This window comes from Lynx canadensis, chromosome A2 (assembly GCF_007474595.2).
Source record: "Lynx canadensis isolate LIC74 chromosome A2, mLynCan4.pri.v2, whole genome shotgun sequence".
NCBI lineage: Eukaryota > Metazoa > Chordata > Mammalia > Carnivora > Felidae > Lynx > Lynx canadensis.
The window spans coordinates 9,748,977-9,769,200 of NC_044304.2; the positions used below are offsets into that span (position 1 = coordinate 9,748,977).

Genomic DNA, 20,224 nt, shown 5'->3' on the forward strand with positions numbered 1-20,224 from the left:
CTCTGCCCCTCCCCCGTTCATGCTCTGTCTCTCTCTGTCCCAAAAATAAATAAACGTTGAAAAAAAAAATTAAAAAAAAAAAAATAAAAGGTAATCAAGTTGGGGTGCCTGGTGGCACAGCCGGTTAAGCATCCGACTTCGGCTCAGGCCATGATCTCATAGTCTGTGAGTTCGAGCCCCGCGTCGGGCTCTGTGCTGATGGCTCAGAGCCTGGAACCTGCTTTGGATTCTGTCTCTCTCTCTCTCTCTCTCTCTCTCTCTCAAAAATAAATATAGGGGCGCCTGGGTGGCTCAGTCGGTTGGGCGGCCGACTTCAGCTCAGGTCACGATCTCACGGTCCATGAGCTCGAGCCCCGCATTGGGCTCTGTGCTGACAGCTCAGAGCCCGGGGCCTGCTTCGGATTCTGTGTCTCCCTCTCTCTCTGCCCCTCCCCCGTTCATGCTCTGTCTCTCTCTGTCTCAAAAATAAATAAACGTTAAAAAAAATTAAAAATAAATAAATAAATATAAAAATAAATAAGTAAATAAATAACGGGTAATCAAGTTAAAATGAGGTCGTTAGGATGAGCCTTCACCCAGCATGGCTGGTGTCTTTATGGAAAAGGGGATATCGAGACGTAGATGCAGACGCGTGGCATACAGCAGGGGAGGACAGAGGCAGGGATCGGGATGATCGCCAAGGCGTGCCCCAGAACCCCCAGAAGCCACGGGAGAGGCACGGGACAGACGCTCCCTCAGAGCCTCCACAAGGAACCCACCGAGCCCACACTTTGACCTTGGACGTCTGGCCTCCGGCACTTGGATAATAAGTTTCCGTGGTGAAAGCCTGCCAGTCTGGGGTACTCGGTCGGTCGGTCACAGCAGCTCTGGCAGACGCACCCCCGGGGGGTCAGGACACATGGGGGCGGGTGGGGGACAGAGACGGGGGCAGGGCTGAGTCGCACAGCCTCAGAGAGCCTGGCACAAACTCTGGGATCGCCAGTCCCAGACCCTCCTGTGACGCCAGGGACAGCAGCTGACACCTCTGTGCCCCATCCCAGGCACCGTATACACACGGCGCGTTTGGTCCTTTTGAGAGCTTAGTACACGGGGAGGGCGGGTGGGGGGGGGCACGCACCCACATGGTACAGATGGGGAAAGTGAGGTCCCAGGGGCACCCCACTGCTCAAGGGACTCTGAACCCAGGCAGGCTGGCCCCCGAGGCTCGGCTGGGGAGACTGTGGTGGCCGGGACAGCCCCCTTCTCCGGGACCCACCGCTTCTGTGTGATGGCACCCCCAGAGCTGGGCACACCCAGACGTGCTGCACCCACGGGGCCAGATGAGCCTGCACCTGCGTCTGTCCCCACCTCAAGCCTCCGCAGACTTGGGTGACCCTACTTCAGTGCGTGGGACACAGGGCCTGCTGCCCTCACGCCGCAAGGTGGACCAGACCCCAGGCATGTCCAACCCCCAGGTCATGTGGGCAGTGCACCAGTCCCACACCTGCCTGTTTGCTCCTGAGCCCCACGTCAGGGTTGAGTCGAGGGGGAGGGGTGCGGCGGGGGTCCTGAGAGTGGGTGACACGGCCCAGGCTCTGTCCTCGGGTGCCCTGAAACGGGGCAGGGGAGGGTGACAGGAGGAGAACCAGCTGCTGGAGAAGAGGGGGCGCCTCTAGTCTGCCCTAGAGTGCAGTTGCCATGGCAACCCTCTCCTCGAGTAGGTGGGAGTCTGAATGCCTGGGGGGGACACCAAGCAGGGAGGTGAGGAGCTCAGGGCCCCTCGTGGCCCTGCCCCTCCACAGGAATCTCCTGCCTCTCGCCCCAAATCCAGCAGCCTGAGAGCCCAGCTCCACAGACCTGCCTCCTCCAGGAAGCCCTCAGGCCTGGCAGCGTAAAGAAGCAGCAGGCCCCCAGGGGAAGGTACAAGGGCCAGGCTCCAGGGTCTGAATCTGGTGTGGCCTCAGGCTCAGCTCTTTGCCCCTGAGAGCCCATTTCCCGTCTCAACTCGGGACTAACAGCTCGACCTCGCAGAGGTGGAGCGAGTACCCAGACAGCGCCGAGCACACAGCCCTCCCCTGGGCAGGACGCTGCGGGCTCAGAGAGGGCAGGGTCCTCCCAAAGCCTCCCACCCCGGCCCCATATCTCACCATCTCCCCAGAGGGCAGCCCAGGCCTCCCGGGTGCTCATCCCAGACCCCTCTCCTCTTCTCACCCCACTTCCAACCCCAGCAGCTCCCGCGGCCCCTCCTGCAGAATCTGCTCTCTTCCCACTCCTCGGCCCTCACTGGTCCAGCCCCATCGCCTGTCCCCTGGGCAGCCCTGCCTCGGCCTCTCAGGTCTCGGGCCATCGCTGCCCGCAGCCTGTTCCTCCCACAGTGACCAGAGGGTGCCCGTGAGCACCTGAGTCGGGCACACTCCTCTGCTCAGAACCCTCTAGGACTCCCACCTCGCTGGGAACAAAAGCCCATGTCCTTCCCCGGGGCCCACAAGGCCCTGCACGCTCCATCCCACCCCTGCCCTCACCTCCTTCCGCTCTCCTTGCTCGCTCAGCCCCCCCATTTCCTGGAGGAGAACATCAGGCGTGGTCCCACCTCAGGACCTTTGCACGGGTTGTTCCCTCTCCCCCAGATACCTGCACGGCTTCTACCTGGCCTAGAGGTCTCTGTTTCACTGCTGCCTGCTCAGGGAGGCCCCGCTGGCCCCAGTGCTCCTACCTCCTATTCCGGCTTTTCTCTCCACAGCATCACCAGCATGCCAGCCGCGCGTTTGATTTATCTGCTTGTTATTTTTCTCCCACTAGACGTCAGTGCCACAGGGTGGGCTCTGTCTGTCTTGTCGGTTTTAAAAGGTCACTCTGGGGGCACCTGGGTGGCTCAGTCGGTTGGGCGTCTGACTTCAGCTCAGGTCACGATCTCATAGTCTGTGGGGTCGAGCCTCGCGTCGGGCTCTGTGCCGACGGCTCAGAGCCTGGAACCTGCTTCAGATTCTGTGTCTCCCTCTCTCTCTGCCCCTCCCCTGCTCATGCTCTGTCTCTCTCTGTCTCAAAAATGAATAAAAACATTAAAAAAATAACCAAATAACTAAATAAAAGGTCACTCCGGTTGCCCAGTGGCCTGGACCACAGAGGGGTGGGGGCCATTCGAAGAAGCCCTTGCCCCCAGGGCCTCCTCCCCGGTCTCCCCCATCTATCTGCCATTCCCACCCAATCCACTCTCCACCCAGCCCAAGTGATCTCTGCAAAATAAAAACCCAACCATATCCCTCCCAGCCTACAACCCTCCATGGCTCCCTATTGTCTCAGGTGGCCTAGCATGGCATCTCAGGCTCCGGTCTCCTGCCACCTTCTCACTCCCTTCTCTGCCGCAGCCTCCCAAAGTGCCCCCCCCCACACCTCTCCCCTCTCCCCCTACCCCATACACACAGTACCAGGGCCCCTGCCCCTGCCCCACTCTTCCTTCAAAAGGACGGCCTGCGGGGGCGCCTGGGTGGCGCAGTCGGTTAAGCGTCCGACTTCAGCCAGGTCACGATCTCGCGGTCCGGGAGTTCGAGCCCCGCGTCAGGCTCTGGGCTGATGGCTCGGAGCCTGGAGCCTGTTTCCGATTCTGTGTCTCCCTCTCTCTCTGCCCCTCCCCCGTTCATGCTCTGTCTCTCTCTGTCCCAAAAATAAATAAAAAATGTTGAAAAAAAAATTTAAAAAAAAAAAAGGACGGCCTGCGTCGGTCTATAGCCCCGCTCACAGCACACTGGGCCTCCACGCTTTGCTTCCCTGACTGGATTTGGGCTCTGCTGTTGAATGTCTGTCTTTCCCACCAGCTGGGGACTCCTCAGGGAAAGTTCCATCGCGGGTCATTCTGGCTCTCTGTTGCATGCCCAGCCCTGGGCAAGAACAAGTACTTAATTTGTTTAATGAACAAAGACAAAAACAGGCCCAGAGAAGAGGTTATCCATCCAGCGGACAGTCACCTAGTTCCCACTGGGTCACAAGTACTTTGGAGGAAAACAGGCCTGAAGGGGAGGGAGAGTGTGGGGGTGTATCTGTGGGGACAAGTGTAAATGCGGTGCTCAGGGAACACCTCTCCCGGAAGGAGACATTTTAACAGAAGTGTCAAGGAGGTGAGCCACCCAGGGACCTGGGGAAAGATCTCGGACAGAGAGAACCGCACGTGCAAAGGCTCGGAGGCAGGAATCTGCCGGCGTGTGGCTGCGGCCCAGCGAGCAGGCGGAGAGTGGGAAGACGTTGAGGGCTGGGGGGGTTACGGGACAGGGCTAGTAGGTGTGAGTCAAGGGGTAGGACACAGGCTTTTTCTCCAAGTGAGGTGGGAGCCAAGGAAGGTTCTGAGCAGAGCAGGGACATGGCCTGACTCGGAAGTTCACAAGACTCCCTTCTGTTGCCAAGGGAGATTAGACTGCCGGGGGGGGGGGGTTGCTGAGAGCAGTGGGGGCTCCCCATCCCCACCCCCTTCTTTTCTCCCTGTCCACTCAGCCATCAAAGCCAGGAACCTGGAGTTTACCCCGCGCTTCCTTTCCTCCACCCTCCTACCAGTCACCCGCAAAACCCTGTCAAGTCTGGTCTCAAACCCTCTGCACCAGCCCTGATGTCTCAAGGCCCCTTCCGGAGCCTGCACTTTGAGAGCCCGCAGTAGCCTTCTGTTCCTGCTGGCTTCCCGGCCTCTCTTCTTACCCTCTGTAGTTCTCTCCCATGCAGGAACCGGAAAGAACTCATGCTGAGTATTCCCATCCTGTCCGGCGGGCCTTGACCCCTCCATAGGCCTTCTCAGCCCCATGGCACAAACTCAATCCTTCTGCCCCCAAGACCGGCCTCCAGCCTCCTCTCTACACACCTGGCCAGAAAACATCTTACCTTTTCCCCCCGTGGAGCCACCACCTTCTTTCTGGCCTCAGGGCAGGCCTCTCCTCACACGCTCTCTCTCCCCTCCACTGTATCCCTCCTTCCCCCTCCAGGCTGCAGCTGGGAGGCTCCCTCCCCCAGGAAGCCTTCCCTGACTGATAGACTCATCAGGTGCCTCCTCCAGGCTCCTTACCATGGGAGGCTGGTACCGTGGTGGCCTGTGATCTCTTTCCACCTCATGGTGTTCCCTGCCCAAACCAGAGCCTTGCACTCGGGGCATGACAGAACACAGCTGAAAACGGTCAGAGGAGCCAGGGCCCAAGGCGCAGGGTAGAAGGCCGCAGGAGTCTCTGGGCCTCCGGACGCTGGCAGTGAAGGGGCAGGGGTGGGGCGGTACAGAGACCAGAGAGAGGGGGAGATGATGCCTAGCAGGGCAAGAGGGAAGAGTCCCAGGGTCCTAGGTTCAAATCCCAGCTCCGCCCACGTCAGGCTATGTGTTCTTCCTCGGAATTCTGCCTCTCCCCCACGGAAATGGGATGGAAGCCTCCCGCGGTGGCTACGGGGCTTAGGAGTAATATATGACGATCGCACGTATCCTCTGTAGGGCACCTCTGTACCAGGCACTCATCTAGGTGCTGGCCAGACATCTGTGGAGAAGCCAGACACAAAGAGCACTAAAGGAGTCCGTCCCATGATGCACCAGTATCGTGGAGGAACAGGGGCTCTGGGGTGTGTGTGTGTGTGTGTGTGTGTGGCAGAAGGCGGGGGGGGGGGGGGGGGGGAGTGGGTAGTGTGTACAATTTATAATCGAGTGATGTAGAAAGCCCAGACACTGCAGCAAAGCCCCACAAAGGTTCAGGGAGGAGCCGTACAGGTATCCAAGGAAAAGAGTTCCTGTCAGGGAGCACAGCCTGTGCAAAGGTCCTAGGGCTGGCCAGTGCTTGTTTGAGGACAAGTGAAGAAGCCAGTGTGACCAGTGGAGGGAGCATGGGGGAGAGGGAAGAGATGAGGGCAGGGAGGCGACAGGGACAGACCGTATCAGACTTGCTGTGTACTTAAGCGCACAAGTGCGCCCCAAAGGGGGCTGTCCTCTGCTGAGGAGGATATACCCACAGGTGCCCCGGCTTCCACCACCAAGGGCAACTGTGGGGTACTCTAGGGCAGGAGCTGACCACCGATGGCCCAGTCACTCCCTGTTTTTGCACAGCCGGTGGAGTAAGAGTGGCCTTGCCACACTTTAAACGTTGTGAAGAGGGGTGCCTGGGTGGTTCAGTCAGTTAAGCGTCGGACTTCAGCTCAGGTCATGATCTCACGGTTTGTCGGTTCAAGCCCCACATCGGGCTCTCTGCTATCTGGGCAGAGCCCGCTTCGGATCTTCTGTTTCCCGCCCCCCGTGCTCCTCCCCCACCCACACATGTTCTCTCTCTCTCTCTCTCAAAAACAAACATTTAAAACAAACGTTTAAAAAAATAAACAAAAGGTTTTCAAGAGGAGGCAGAGGAAGAGTATGAGAAGAGCCGGTGGGCGACCTGTAAGTCTCCCGAACTTACTATCTGGCTCTTCACAGAGAAACCGTGCTGACCCCTGGTCCTGAGCAGTAGTTCCCAACGAGGCACAAGTCTGTTCTCTGTCCCAGGCTGTTTGGCAATGTCTGGGGTCTCAGTCGGGGGCGGAGGGGATACTACCGGTATCCGGAGGGTGCAGGGCGGGGATGCTGGCCGCAGTCCTGTGATCCACAGGGCAGCCCCCGCAGAGAATGACCCGGCCCCGATCCCAGGACCGCCATGGCTCGGAGACCCCCTCGCCTGCCTGCGCCACCTCTCCAGGGGCCCGACAGGAGCTCCCGCTTGGCTCCCTGGCTTGCCCATTCCTGACTTCCTGGGTATTTTTAGCCTTGAGGGAGGGACCCTGACTATTTTTAGCTTTGGGGGGGGCAGGGCTATTTTTAGCCTCAGCATCTATTTATTAGAGTTTTTATCTTCCCCAAATTTTGGAGTTGGGGGTGGGGAGGCAGGGGGCTTCTTCTGGGCTATTTCCCCAGGGCCAATGCAGACTGGAAACAGGGGTGAGGGGCGCATCCCATGAGACAGAGAGGCTGGGTCAGTGCCCCACCAGGAGGGGCTGCTTGGGCCCTGACCCTGGGTTTCCAATCCCCCCGCCGAACAGAGGGGGCCCCCACATTTCCCACCTCAGGCTCTCCACCCCATAGCGTGCCCAGTTCCATACAGATACCCTCACACACTGGAGCACCCATGAGGCCAGCTCAGAGAGAGCTGGTGGGCACAGGTGGGCTCACAGGTGGGCACGGGTAACAGGTGCAGAGATGGCCCGGTCAGGCCCCTAGCGGCGGCCCTCAGTCCCCCCAAAGGGGGGAGCCCTCACCATACACAGCCGGAGGACTCCCGTCCTTTGACAGGCCCCCTCCCATTCACTCAAGTAAGATTTCTTGAACACCTACTGTGGGCCAGGTATGAGTCTCGACACCTTGGATCCGAAAGCAAACCAAGTGATAAACTCCCTGAGCACTTGGATCCTGGCTGGGGAGACAGATGACAAAGAAACAGGCACCATAAATAAATAAATGACAGAGTGTGCAAAAAGGCATCCATGCTAGGCAAAGTCAGGAGGTGGGTGGGAGGCTGCGATTTTAAACAGGCTGCACGGGGTAAAGGTTACGGGGGCGGGGGCTGACATCTGAAGCGGGTGAAGAAGCAAAAGCCTTGTGGACGTCTGGGTGAGAGTCCTGGTGGAAGAACAGCCAGTGCAAAGGCCCAGGGGTCGAAATGTACTTAACATGTTGGTGGAGAAGTGAGGAGAGAGGGAGTGAAGGGGACGAGGTGTTGGGGACGGTCACGCAGGGCCAAACCCCAAGATGGCCCAGTGCCGGAACCTGCTGTATTACGTGGACACAGGGGCTGCCACAAACCTTCTCCCTAACTCCTGGAATACAAGCCCCTTGACTGAAATCCCTATGTGTTGCCAGACTAAGAGCTCCACGAGGACAGGGCACTGTCCCCATGGCATCACCAGCACAGACCGCACGAAGAGGTGCACCCAGCCTCGTTCCGAGAAGCCTTGTGTCCACATACCTGCCACACGGGAGCCACAGACAAACATGGGGCCACTCGCTCTGCAAAACTCACAAACTCCAGCACGCAGGAGACCCCTACAAGCATCGGACTAGCCTGTTGGACACGTGATCGTGGCCAGGCTCGGCCGGGTCACCGTCCAAATCGCACACACAGAACACACAGACACCTGACAGAGGACTGGATTCTGGGGGCGATGAGAACCTCCCCCCGCCCGTGGCTCTGTTCGGCAACAGCCTCCCGTCCTGGGACCCTGCTTTCCTCTTTGATGGGGGCGGCCAACACCCGGCCCAGGAGGAGGGCTCGGTTGCTCAGGCACGTCCAGGGTCACTGCGGTCGGGTCCAGACTCCAGACCCAGGGAACACCCACCCCCCCCCCAACAAAGAGGGGTCTGGAAGAGGGAAGTGTCTGGCGGCTGGAAATCGGATCCTTGAGAGGAGCCCACATTGAAATCGGAGCCTTGTCCTTGGCCACACAGCTGGCTGGAGAGGTAGGAGGGAGCAGAGAGCGGGGATCCCGCTCCTCCTCTTCCGCATTGGGGGTACCCGCTCTAGCTGAGCAGCACAGCCCCTTGGGATCAGCACCCCCCCCACCAGATGCCCACACTGGGGCTCATGCTCTCCTACCAGCCTGGGGGTGCGAGGAAGCTGCACACCCCAGATGCAGGCGGCTCACAGGTGGAGCCCCCCCCCCCCCGGGCCAGGAGTTCAGACCGCTAGATGCAGACAGCAGTGCAGCCAGGGAGCCCGCCAGCCCCTCCCCTACACACCTGGTGGGGGTCCTCCTAGACTCCCCAGGGCACGCTGGGAATAGACACAGGGCTTCATGAGTCTCCCTTCTACCTCTTCCCTACAGGCACCATGGCCCAGGTACGCCGGCCCCGTCTCCCCGCCCTCCCTAACCCTGGGTAGCTTCCAAGCCCAAAGGCAGGCATTAGCAGGGGTGATCATGCCCAAGAGTGGGGGGGTTGGGGTGGGTGTCCTGTAGAGGGATGGCCCAGTGAGGCACTGGAGGGCAGGGACCACGAGCATGGGGCGGGCTAAGCCCCTGCGGGAGGTCACCAAGGGAGAGGAGGGAAGGTGGCCGTCACAGTAGGAGGGCCGGCGCTCACATGTGAGCGTACATGTATGTGGCTCGTTGCATGGGTGCCACTGCCGCCAGCCAGGGATCGAATTAGTTCCCTTTTCTGCTTTCCAGATGATTTTTCATCTCTGTAATTAATGGGCAAGTCAGTTCTGAACGGCATGGCAGGCAAATTGCTAGTTAGGAAAATCACGGATAATTTTCTCGATATGATAATGAAGGTTGTATTCCTTCTCTTATTCTCCCTGTTTTCAGCCTACTTTTAAGTAATAAATTTGGCATTAGTGGGTGGGGAGTGGGGAGGAAAGAGAAGTCACCTGCCCCCACAGCTGGGGCCTGACCCAGCCCCACTGGGAGTCCTGAGCCCCTGGCCATGGGGCAGACGGAGAGGATGATAGATGGGGACCCTCCGTGGGGCACCGCACCATCCCGATGATAATTCAGGTGCCAGGCCTAGAAGAGCAGGTGGAGGGCAGAGAGCCCCCCCAGCTGTGAGCTGGGCTGAACGGATGGGGTCTGGGGTCAGGTTACAAGCTCGTGCGGGCCCCTGGGGTGCTGGAAAGAAGAACAGAGACCAACAGCCTCTCCCCAAGAAGCAAACAGCATTGAGGTCAACAGGCCTAGAGCAGACATCATCCTTAGGAGTCCCCCACACCTGTCCCCACACTGTCCGACCCCTTCTCTGCGATGACTCCTGTAGCAGCCAAGGGAACAGAGCAAGCAGAAAAGGGAGAGAGAGAAAGAGAAACAGACAGAGGCGGAGAGGCGACCAGCCATCTTGGCAGCCATCTTGAACCCCTCCCCCTGCTCCCCCAGGCACACCACATGTTTGGATGTGGGCAGACTAACCCAGGCCCTGGGTCCTGCAGGAGCCAGGAGGAAAGGGGGCCCGGCCTCAAGCCTGGGACGGCTGGACACCCACGCAGCTGCCACCACTGGGGAGGGTCATGGGGGGCAGTGGTTACGGCCAGGAAGGTACAGTGAGGGGCTGGGCAGGGATGGGGCTGGGTGCTGACCTAGACTGGAAGAGTAGGGGCAGGGCCGTGCATGGGGGCTGTGCAAGCAGAGTGCTGTCTTCGTAGGGGTGCTGGGGGTTCACTGAAGCGATGCCTGCAGGGGCATTTTTCTGGCCGAGGCCGGAACACCCACAGCACTCTCCACCCCCTTCTGGTCCGGACTCCCGTCCCGGGACCCTCCGCTGGGAGGATGACAGTTGAATCCCCATAGCTCGACCCAATGAACACCTGGGGGAGAGGGAGGGCTCTCGCCCTCGGAGCCCGAATCCGGGTGGATCAAACCCAACAGCTTCCCAGGCTTAACCGGGTGCCAGCGAGAGCGGGAGCGAGAAGACGCAGCCGAGCTGCCCACCTCCTGACAGCGGTGCCCCCCGCGCTGCGGCCGGCGGGACACCCAGACGGACCCCTCCCCATCCACCGCGTCTCTGCCTCCCGGAGAAAAACAATCCCCAGCCCAGCATCCTGCGGTGCCAGCCCTCGACACTGCTCCTCCGGGGGCCGGGGCCCGCGCGCGGCGCGCACACGCACCCTCTCCGCTCACACCCAGACACCTACACAAACAGGGCGCCAAGCACCCGCGCGCACACGCACCGGGGACACGCAGGCACCGCCGCGCCGCTTCCCCACAAAGGCTGGAGCGCGCGCGGGCACACGCAGCCACGCGCGGGCACACTCGCGGTCCCCTCCCCCCGCCGGGCACCCCGCGGCCGCCCATCCGCACCCCAGCGTCCCCGGCGCTCCGTGGGGGCCGCCCCTCTTGACCCCCAAGCCGGTGGATACGAAGTGCAGGCCGCCCCCGACTCCCCTCGGCTCAGGTGCAGTGAGTCGCGGCTCCAGCATCCCCTCCCCCTTCGCAGCCCGGACAGGCCTCGGCTCCCGTCCTCCCCCCACCCGCCTCGGCCCGCACACCTGGCCCAGGTGCGGCGTCCCCCTCGCCCTGGACCCGCAGACACTCACCTGTCCAGCGCCGCTCCGGGGTCGGCCCTGCGCGTCTCTCCTGCGGCTCCGCGAACCCCGGCCCCCCGCCCGGCACATCTCCCGGAACCGGGGCGGGGGGGAAAAGGGTGAGGGGTGGCGGGGCGAGGGCGGCCTCCGTGTCCCCTCCTTCCCCCGGCCCAGCACCGCCGCCACTAACCAAAAATTAAAAAAAAAAAAAAAAAATTAAAAAAAAAAAAACGGATTATACAGCTCCAAAGGCGGCCCCCTCGCGGCGGCAGAGGCTCGGGGCTGGGGGCGAGCGGGTCTGCACCCCTCCCGGAGAGGGAGGCGGCGGAGGCGGCGGGGCGGGGGCGGCGTCAGAGCTCCGGGGGCTGGGGCGAGGCGGAGCCCCCCGAGGCGGCGCCGACAGCGGCCCGCATCTCCCCCGCAGCTCCGCGGCCCCGACGGAGGCGGCACGTGTGCGCCCAGGCGACTTCCCAGCCCCCTCCGACGACGGCGGCGGCGGCGGCGGCCGGGGGGTTAACGGGCCAGCCGGGGCGCCCCTGCAGCCCCCCGCCGCCCGGCGGCGCCGCTCCGGGGCCCGCTCGGCCCCATCCGCCGGGGCCTCCTCGGCAGACGGCGGGGCGGAGGCGCCGCAGCGCCAACAGCTCCCGCGCCGACGGCTCGGGCTCCCCGCAGTGGCCGCGGGGGGCTCGGGTTGGGGGCGGGCGGCGCGGAGCTGGGGGGGCGCGGCTGGAGGCGGGCGCGGCGGCGTCGCGCCCCCGGGGCGGCCGGAGGAGGGGGGGGCGCCGGGCCGGGCCCGTGGGCACCGCAGGACGCGCGGACCGAGCCGGCGCCGGGCACCAGCAATGACAAGCCGCCTGCTCGCCCCTCTCCCCGACGCACCCGCTCCGGGAGGGGGGCGGCGGGCGCGCGCAAAACCCGGCCCGGAGCCGCCGCCAGGGATCGGCCGCCGCAACCAGTCCGAGCGCACCGGGGGCCGACCAGAAAACCCGGACTGGATTTTCCTTTCCTGCGCTTCCTACAGCCCCTCTGGAAATGCGAAAAGAGGGAAGGCGACGTGCTGGGTGGCTGCGTCGGTACGGGGAGTGGGGGAAGGGAGGCGGGCGCAAGGAAGACCCGGAGAGGATTTCGCGGCAGTTAAGTAAAGGAAAGGCGAAGGGAGAAATGGAGGAGCTCTGGAAGGGGTATGCAAAACCCGGATTGGATTAGACAGAGATGGGCGGGGGGGGGGGGAGTAGCTGCGACAGTGCCAAATGCACCCAGGGCACGCAAATTTGGGGCCGGATTCATCCTCGGGAGACGGAGTAATGCGTCATGCCTAATGCAGTGGGAACAAGCAAGACCTGGCCTAGACTCCCCAGACCTGGGCTCGCAGGGGGCTCCTGGAGGGGCTGCTTAGTGGCTGAGGCCGAATGGGCTGCCCCAATCTTTCTGGCGGAGACGTGCAAGGGGGAGGGGCAAAAGGAGGGCTGGACTCTAGCACGGAGGGATCCGGAGTGCTGGCTGCAACGAAGCAGGCTGGTAAAAGCGGCTTCAGGATCCAGGGGCGACGAGAAGGGAATGCATTGAGGAGGCTGCTACCCTGGGAGACCAGACCTACAATAAAAGACGAGGGAGGGACGCAAAGCCTGGACTGGAATTAGCGGGACAGGACAAGACCCCAGGAGAAGATCCTAGACAACTGGACAAGGGCTTGGAGCTGACGGGACAGCAGGACCCGGGAGGGGAGCGTTAGGTGGAGGTTGTATCTATAAACGCCTCGAACGTCTCGCTTGGGGAGGGGGGGTGGGGGGGGGAGGAGAGAGGAAAAAATGGAATTTTAGGTTCTCGGCAAGAGCAAAAACCCGGTTCGGAATTTCACAGCCCAGCCACTACACTGCAGCTGGTGGACTTGAAGAAGTAGGGCAAGGAACCAGAGGGTTCCTAGGCATCTGGCCGAGTGAGGTGAAGGGCAGGTTTCAGGCCGAAGCTGCAGAGGGAGCCCTGCACCCCCTCTCCAGGGTGGGGAAGGCTGTCCAACCTGGCTTGGATCCCCGGAACCAGACTGTCCCTGCCAAGACCCACAGTGGGGGCTATAAAACCGGGCCCCAGGCCAAAAATAAGCACTTCAGCAGAATAGAGAACACAGTGCCAGGTGGGGGCTGGGGGGAAATCGGAGGGGTGAGGCCTACTGGAAGGTCCTGAGACCGTAAGATTGGGTTAGGATCTCAGGAGACTGGACCTGGAAGCCTGGCTGCTGGCTAGGTTTTATGAAAGATGGGTGCAACTCTAAGACTTCGGAATGGGGAGGAGCAAATCCCTGGCTTGGATCCTCTGGGAAGGGAGTCCATCCAAAAGCGAGGCCTAAACAGTAAAGCAGCCAGCTTATGCAAAGTCCAAAGTCCTGGATGAATCTTGGTGGGTCCAGAAGGGGCACATAGTGGGGTGTGGGGGAGATGTCGGGCAGATAAATCTGGATCTGGATTATAGAGGAAGGGAAAGGGCTGAGGAAGGGGAGGAGGGCCGACTCCTGTTTCTGTCTCCAGGGAAGAGAATGCATCGCCACCCAAGCTTGGCCCTGGAGAATGGGTGATGAATAGGGTGGAAGTCGCAGCGGGAGGGTCTGGGTGGTAAATACACAAAACTTGGGGCAGACTTGGATGGAAACTCTGAATAAGAAAGCCTAAACTGAACATCTGCAAGCAAATTAACCTGGCCTCTAAGAAACCCTTCCAAGAAGCATATCCAGATAGCTGAACATAGGGAAAGACAGAGACACCAGACTTCCAGGCCTGCTGGGTGACCAGGGGCAAACTCCTTGGTGACCTGCTGCCCTCCACCCCCTTTAACGGAGAGCTTCAATTTCAGGACTAGGCAGGGATTTTCGTGGTCCAAAACCTGGGGCAAATCAGGCCCCCAAACTTCCAGCGGGGGGAGGGTAGGTGAGCCACCTTTGTTCCCCTTTCACTCCCAGGACTCCATGACTGTAGAGCTCAGGCCTGGAATCTGAGTGGCTAGGTCCAACAACTGGATCTAAGAACAAATGTGAACGAAGCAGAGGTTGGTGGACGCGGAAAGGATTCTGCGGGTCTATGGGGGGGGGGGTGCGGGGGCGGGGAATGGGAGGGGGTGCCTCACCTCCCCACATCCCAGTTTCCCACTTTGAGATATAGCAACAGCACCTGATAAGGACCCATGGAAGGCTTTGGGGGTGCTGGGGAGTGGGGGACAGTGCCCGCTTTCTGTAACGTATAGCTCAGAGGAAGCTGGGCAGACACCTCCAGAGCCCTCTGGCTCCGAGCCTCCTCCCACCCCCCCACCCTCCAGCAACGAGCAGCCCACTCGCCTCCCCCCAGCAGAGCAACCCTAGGAACCTAAGAGCTTGTCTAGGAGGTGAGGGGGTGCCAACTTGCATTCTCCAGGGACTGCCAGGAGGGGTAGTTTTTACTTGTGGAAAATCAAGGGGTCGCAGGCTTGAAGGGACTCCCGGCTCGGTTCGGAAAAATCCCGGCCAGGGACCCCCTCCCAGCCCCTCCGCTCTCTGCTAATCCCCTTGCTCTCAGCCAGGATCTCGCTGGCGAGGGGCTCGGGAGGCAAAGGCTGCGGAGAGAGACTGGGGGCGCGAAAGAGCCCTGACTCCCTCCCACCGCCGCCCCCAACACCCCCGCCCCCCAACCCCTCGGCTGCGCAGCCGCAGTGGAGTCTGCCAGAACTGCCCGGCTCCGGGAACCAACGCGTCGGCGCGAGCGCGCGGTCTTGCCGGGGCGCCGCGTGCCCTGCACCGTGCGGGTTGGTACCCGCGCAGCGCGCGGCGACTCTCCGCTCCCGGGGTGACTCTCGCTTCGGGCATCCTACCGTGCGCCGCGGTCCTCCCATGCCCAGCGTGCCCCTCGCCCCGGGTACCTCACGTTCTGTGCACCCTATACCCCAAACCCTCCACACCCAGGATGTCCCGCGCCCAGGGCACCTCACGTTCTGATCCTCCCACCTGGGGACCCTGCATGTCGTGCGCCTTAGCACCTCGGGCATCCCGGCTTCAGACATGGCTCCACTCGGCCGTGCCCTCTGTCCCCGCCTGTGCCCTCCATGCGTGGCATCCACTGCCCCGGACCCCCCTGTCTGGGTTCTGCCCCCCTCCACCCTCCCCTGTGTCCCGGTGTCCTGCCTCAGGCTCCTTAGGTCCTCAGTGCCAGCTTAAGTCCTGTGTGCCAGGCCGAAGCTTGTAACCGGAGCGCGGGGGGTGGGGGGTGGGGTGGATGGTGGGGCGCAGTCGGTGGATGGGTAGGAAACACATTCGGGACTCCGGAGGAACTGAGCTACGCCCAGACCTCCACCGTTCACCAGATGCCCCCAGCTGGACTTTTCTTAGAGCCCATTCAGTGCGGGATGCACAGTCCTGCAGGTCATGCTATCACTGGGTTCATATATTCACTCCTGCCATTTATTCCTCAAACACGGAGCACCCCTTATGTGCCCTTAGTGTGGGCAAGGGGGTTGGCGTTGAGGAGGCCCTGGTGCCCCAAGAACATGACTTGGAGCCCTCTGGGCCATTCTGGTTCTAGTGGGTAAGACAGACACAGGGGGCATGATGGAATTAGCCCTGGAAAGTGAGCGGGGTGTTGGGAAGTGGATGGCAGCTGTGTCTGAGCCTTGAGGGGTGAGCAGGCGGGGCTCTGTGTGCCCCTGGCCCTCCTGGAGGCTCCCTGTATCCCACTTGGGGCAATGTTTTAACCCCATCCCATGCTACCCCCTCACTCAAGTGAAAAGCAAGGTAAAGAGGTGTCAGAATTGGGTCAGGAGGATGGACTGGGGACGGACATGAACTCCAGCCTCTGTCTTTGCTGAGGAGGTATTCAGCCAGTCAACAAATATCTATTGAGCATCTATTGTGTGCCAGGCGCTGTGCCAGGTGCTGGGGACACAGCAATGAACAAGACAGAAGAGATTCTCTGTTCTTGGGGCTGACATCAGGTGAGAAATCAGACAAGATACAGGATGTCAGATGATGACAAGTGCTGTGAAAAAGATTAAGGAAAGAAAACAGAGGGCGTGGTGGTGGCTTCAGTTTTAGATGGAGGAAGTCAAAGGAGCCTTCTCTGAGAAGGTGGTATTTGGATAAAGACCTGATGAGGAGGAGTCATGGAGGAAGGGTGTTCCAGGCAGGGGGAGCAGCCTGTGCAAAGGTCCTGAGGCAGAAACATGCCAGGTGGTCGAAGGACCCACGAGAGAGCCTATGTCTCTGGATGGAGTGAATGAGGGGGAAAGAAGGGGGTGAGGTGGGGAGGTGATGGGGCAGATGGGGGTGGGGCTCTCTGAGGAGGAGACAGTTGAGCTGAGACCTGAAACCTGAGGAGCCCATCGTGTGTGACCCAAGAAAAACAAACAGCAAGTGCAAAGGCCCTGTGGTTGGAATAAGCAGGACTATTTGAAGAGCACAAGGGCCAGCATGGTGAGACCACTAGGCACAGTCTCAAAAGCCACGAGGAGGGTCTGGATTGGATTCTCAGAGACAAGCGAGCTGAAGGAGGGCTACGAGCAGGCGGATGGCATCTTCATATTTAAATATTTAGCAGACAATACAGGTCGTTCCTCAGTAAATACAACATAGAATTACCATATGGCCCAGCAACTCCACTCCGAAGTGTATACCTAAAAGAATTGAAAGCAGAGAGTCAAGTAGATACTAGTGCACCAATATTCACAGCCACATTATTCACAAAAGCTGGAAGGTGGAAACAACCCAAATGTCCATCAATGAGTGAACAGATAAAATGCTGTATATCCACGCAAGGGAATACTATTCAGCCACAAACAGGAATGAAGTCTTGACACATGCTACAGTGTGGATGAATCTTGAAAACGCTATGCTGAGTTAAAGAAGCCAGACACCAAAGAGCAGCTATTGTATGATTCAGTTTACACGAAGTATCCAGAACAGCTAAGTCTGTAAAGACAGAAAGCAGATTAATGGTTGCCAGGGGCTGGGGGGAGCTGGGAGGTGGACTGACTGCTAATGGGTACCAGTTTCCTTTTGGGGTGATGGAAACCCCTGGAATTAGATTGAGGTGGTGGTCGCACAACGCTGTAAATGTACTAAATGCCACTGAATCGTTCGTTTTTTAAATGGTTAGCGGTTAATTTTATGTTATGTGGATTTTCCCTCAGGTAAAACAGGATCGTAGGGGCGGATATGAGAAGGAGCCCGGAGACTGGGGAGGTGGCTGCCGCCATCGGTCCAGGTGAGAGCCCACAGAGGCCTGGAACAGGGTGCGAAGGCAAAGTGGTCGGATCTGAGGCATATCCTAGACGCTGAGCCAATAGAACCCCTTAACCTTTGCACCCCGCATCGGGACTGATGAAAGGTCACCTCATGACACACCATTGAAAACTGTTAACACCCCAACCCTCCTCACTCCCGAAAAAGGAAGAGTCCAGGAAGCAGACGGGGTGCAGCCTGAGCGGCGGGCAGACGGGAATGGTGGTTGGTTCCCAGTTAGGTACCAATTGGGGGGGCTGGAAGAGGGGGGGCACAGCTGCGCTTCCCTCCCCGGCCGCTAGGGGCCGCTGCCCCGCTGCTCTGCGGCCGCCAGGTGAGGAGGCCCCGCCCCTTCCCCCCTAGGTGTGCGGGAGGCGCGGCCGCGGGGCCGGGGGAGGAGGGGGAAGAGCGCAGAGCCGGCGGAGGAGCTGGAGGGTGAGGGGACAAAGTGGGGACAGAGGGAGCGATCTGAGCGTGTGGGGCTGCTGAGGTGGAAGGAGAGAGAAAGCCCAGGGGAGGTCGAGGGTGTGAGATTAGGGAGCAGGAGTCAGCAGAGTGCTTGGAGGTGGGGGTGGTGAGCTGGGGGGGGGGCGCGCTGAGGGGTCTGGCGGAGCGCGGAGTTGGGAGGAAACCGCCGAGGGCACAGAGCAAAGCTGGGGGAAGGAAGACAGGTGAGGAGGCAGGGGGAGTCCTAGAGGTGAAGGCATTGCCTCGGGGACTTGACTGGGGGACATCTGGACGGTGTTTGGGGTTGGCTGGGATGGTGGGGGGGGGGGTGGGCTGGCGCGTGGGAAGTCAAGGACCCCAGGGAAGGGGTCCTGCGCTTCGCCAGCCTTGACTGGGATGGACTGGGGGGGGGGAGGCGGCGGGGAAGACATCTCAGACCCTGACCCCTTGGACCAGCCATGGGGAAAGACCTTCTGAGGATGAACTGTGCCTGTCAGCTCATCTTAGGAGCCCAGCTTGCTTCTGCAGAAGGTATTAGCCAGGTAAGCGGTTTATTCCACCTGGCAAGAGGGCTCTCCCTCTCTCTCCTTTATGGCCTGTGCTCCAGGGCCACTATTCACTGTGGTGGAGCTGGGTGGTGGGCCAATGGCAATGAATGAGACACGCAGGCACAGTTGGCTGGGAGCTGGCAAGGACGTGTCACTGCAAATGTGAGCCTTGGAAGACAGGTGGGGACCGTGCAAGAGGACCCCTGGGAGGCCCTCTCCAGCCAGAGGGCTCAGCGAAGGCCGGGCTGGGGGAAATGACCTGTAATCAGACAGCAGGAACCCACCGGCTGAAAAATAGAAGGCCCTGGTCCCTCTGGTGATCTGGGCGGAGAAGGGGTCCTCAGGATGTTGCCAAGAAAAATGCCAGCAGGTTCCAGGCTGCAGTTGGGCAACAGGGAGACACAGGGCCTGAGGTAACCTGGCAAATGTCTGCCAGGTCTAAAGAGACCACAAGGCTCTGTGAGATGGAGAGGAATGGGGAAGGGTGTTGAGAGGGGAGGGGAGGGGCCCATGAAGGTCAAGGCCATGGCCACGGGAAGGTAGAAAGAGATTCCTGCCCTTGCATGGGTCCAGGACAGGTGCCACAAAGCCAAATGCCGACCAGGGAACAGAAGCATCGAAATGAGGCAGGTGTGAAGCAGCGAGGAGGGAGGGTGGGCTGGAGACGCATGCTCCCCCCCCCCTTTTAAGCCAGCAGCCTCTTCGTACTACTTAACTCCAGCTGAGTGCTACCCCATGCAAAGTCAGGCTCGCAGTTGCCAGCAGGGATTTTTCAAGAGAAGCCAGAAGTCAGGATTTTTGTGTAAAATTCCCTGAGCTTTAAGATTTTTTTTTTTAAAGTTTAATTTATTTTGAGGGAGAGACAGAAAGAGCGCACACAAGTGGGAGAGGGGCAGAGAGAGAGAGAGAGGGGGAGAGAGAGAATCCCAAGCAGGCTCTGTGCACTCAGCGTGGAGCCCAACGCAGGGCTCAGTCTCATGAACTGTGAGATCAGGACCTGAGCCGAAACACAGAGTCAGATGCTTAACTGCCTGAGCCACCCAGGCGCCACCCCCCCCCCAAGATTCCCTCAACTTTAACTATCACGGACTCATCTGCTAAGGTGAAATTGTTCCAACCCAGCATTTCCGTTCCTGGGTTTATTCCCAGTGGGAACGGACACGTATTCCCACCAAAAGACACATCCATCATCGCCAGACCCTGGATATCTCTGGACACCAGCCAAGTGGCCATCCATTGGCAAATGGAAAAGAATTGTGTACACACACACACATACACACACACACACTGGAATATGATACAGTGATGAAAAAGAACAAAGTACGGATACATGGAGAGCCTTGTGCATGATGAATCTCAAGACATCATGCTGAGCAAAAGTACAAGACAATTAGAATGCACCGCATGATCCCTTTCTATGACCTTCAAGCACAGGCAGAAGTAATCTGTGGAGTCAGGACCCCAAGGCTTGCTATCTGTAGACCACTGGCGTCTGGGCCTGGATGATTCTTTGTCGTGGGAGACCTGTTCTACACATCGGAGGATGCTGAGAAGCGCTCCTGGTCTCTCCCCACTAGATGCCAGTAGCATATCCCCAGTTGTGACATGTGTCCCTTGTGTGTTGGGGTACAGTCCCCTTCAGGTGAGGACCACTGGGAAAGGGATACTTTGGGGCAGGGCCATTCACTGGAAAGTGGCCTTCAGGGAGCCTCTGAGAGGCTGGAATATTCTGTATCTTGAGCTAGGTGGTGGTGACAAGGAAGAAATGTATTTTTTAAATTCTGTATTCTTGAGCTATATTCTTAAGAAGCATGTGCTTCACAATAAAAGAGTTAACCCTATAACATGAATGACCCTTGAGAACATTAGGCTGAGTGAAAGAATCCAGACACAAAAGGGCACAGATTGTATGACTCCATTTATGAGAAATGTCCAGAATAGGCAAATTCATAGAGACAGAAATTAGATCAGTGGTTGACCAGGGCTGGAGGAGGAGGAATGGAGAGTGACTGATCATGGCTACAAGATTTCTTTTG

The 20,224-nt window shown here is 59.6% G+C and overlaps 1 protein-coding gene across 2 annotated transcripts in view; it reads right to left on the reverse strand.

Annotated features, from left to right (window-relative positions):
* ADGRL1 (adhesion G protein-coupled receptor L1) overlaps positions 1–11,205 on the reverse strand; it is a 41,632-nt gene extending 30,427 nt beyond the window's left edge. For both annotated transcript variants that reach the window (XM_030302101.1, XM_030302094.1), the window contains exon 1: positions 10,974–11,205. The gene's annotated coding sequence lies outside the window, so the exon portion shown is untranslated. The remainder of the gene's footprint in view (positions 1–10,973) is intronic.
* Positions 11,206–20,224: the final 9,019 nt, after the last annotated feature.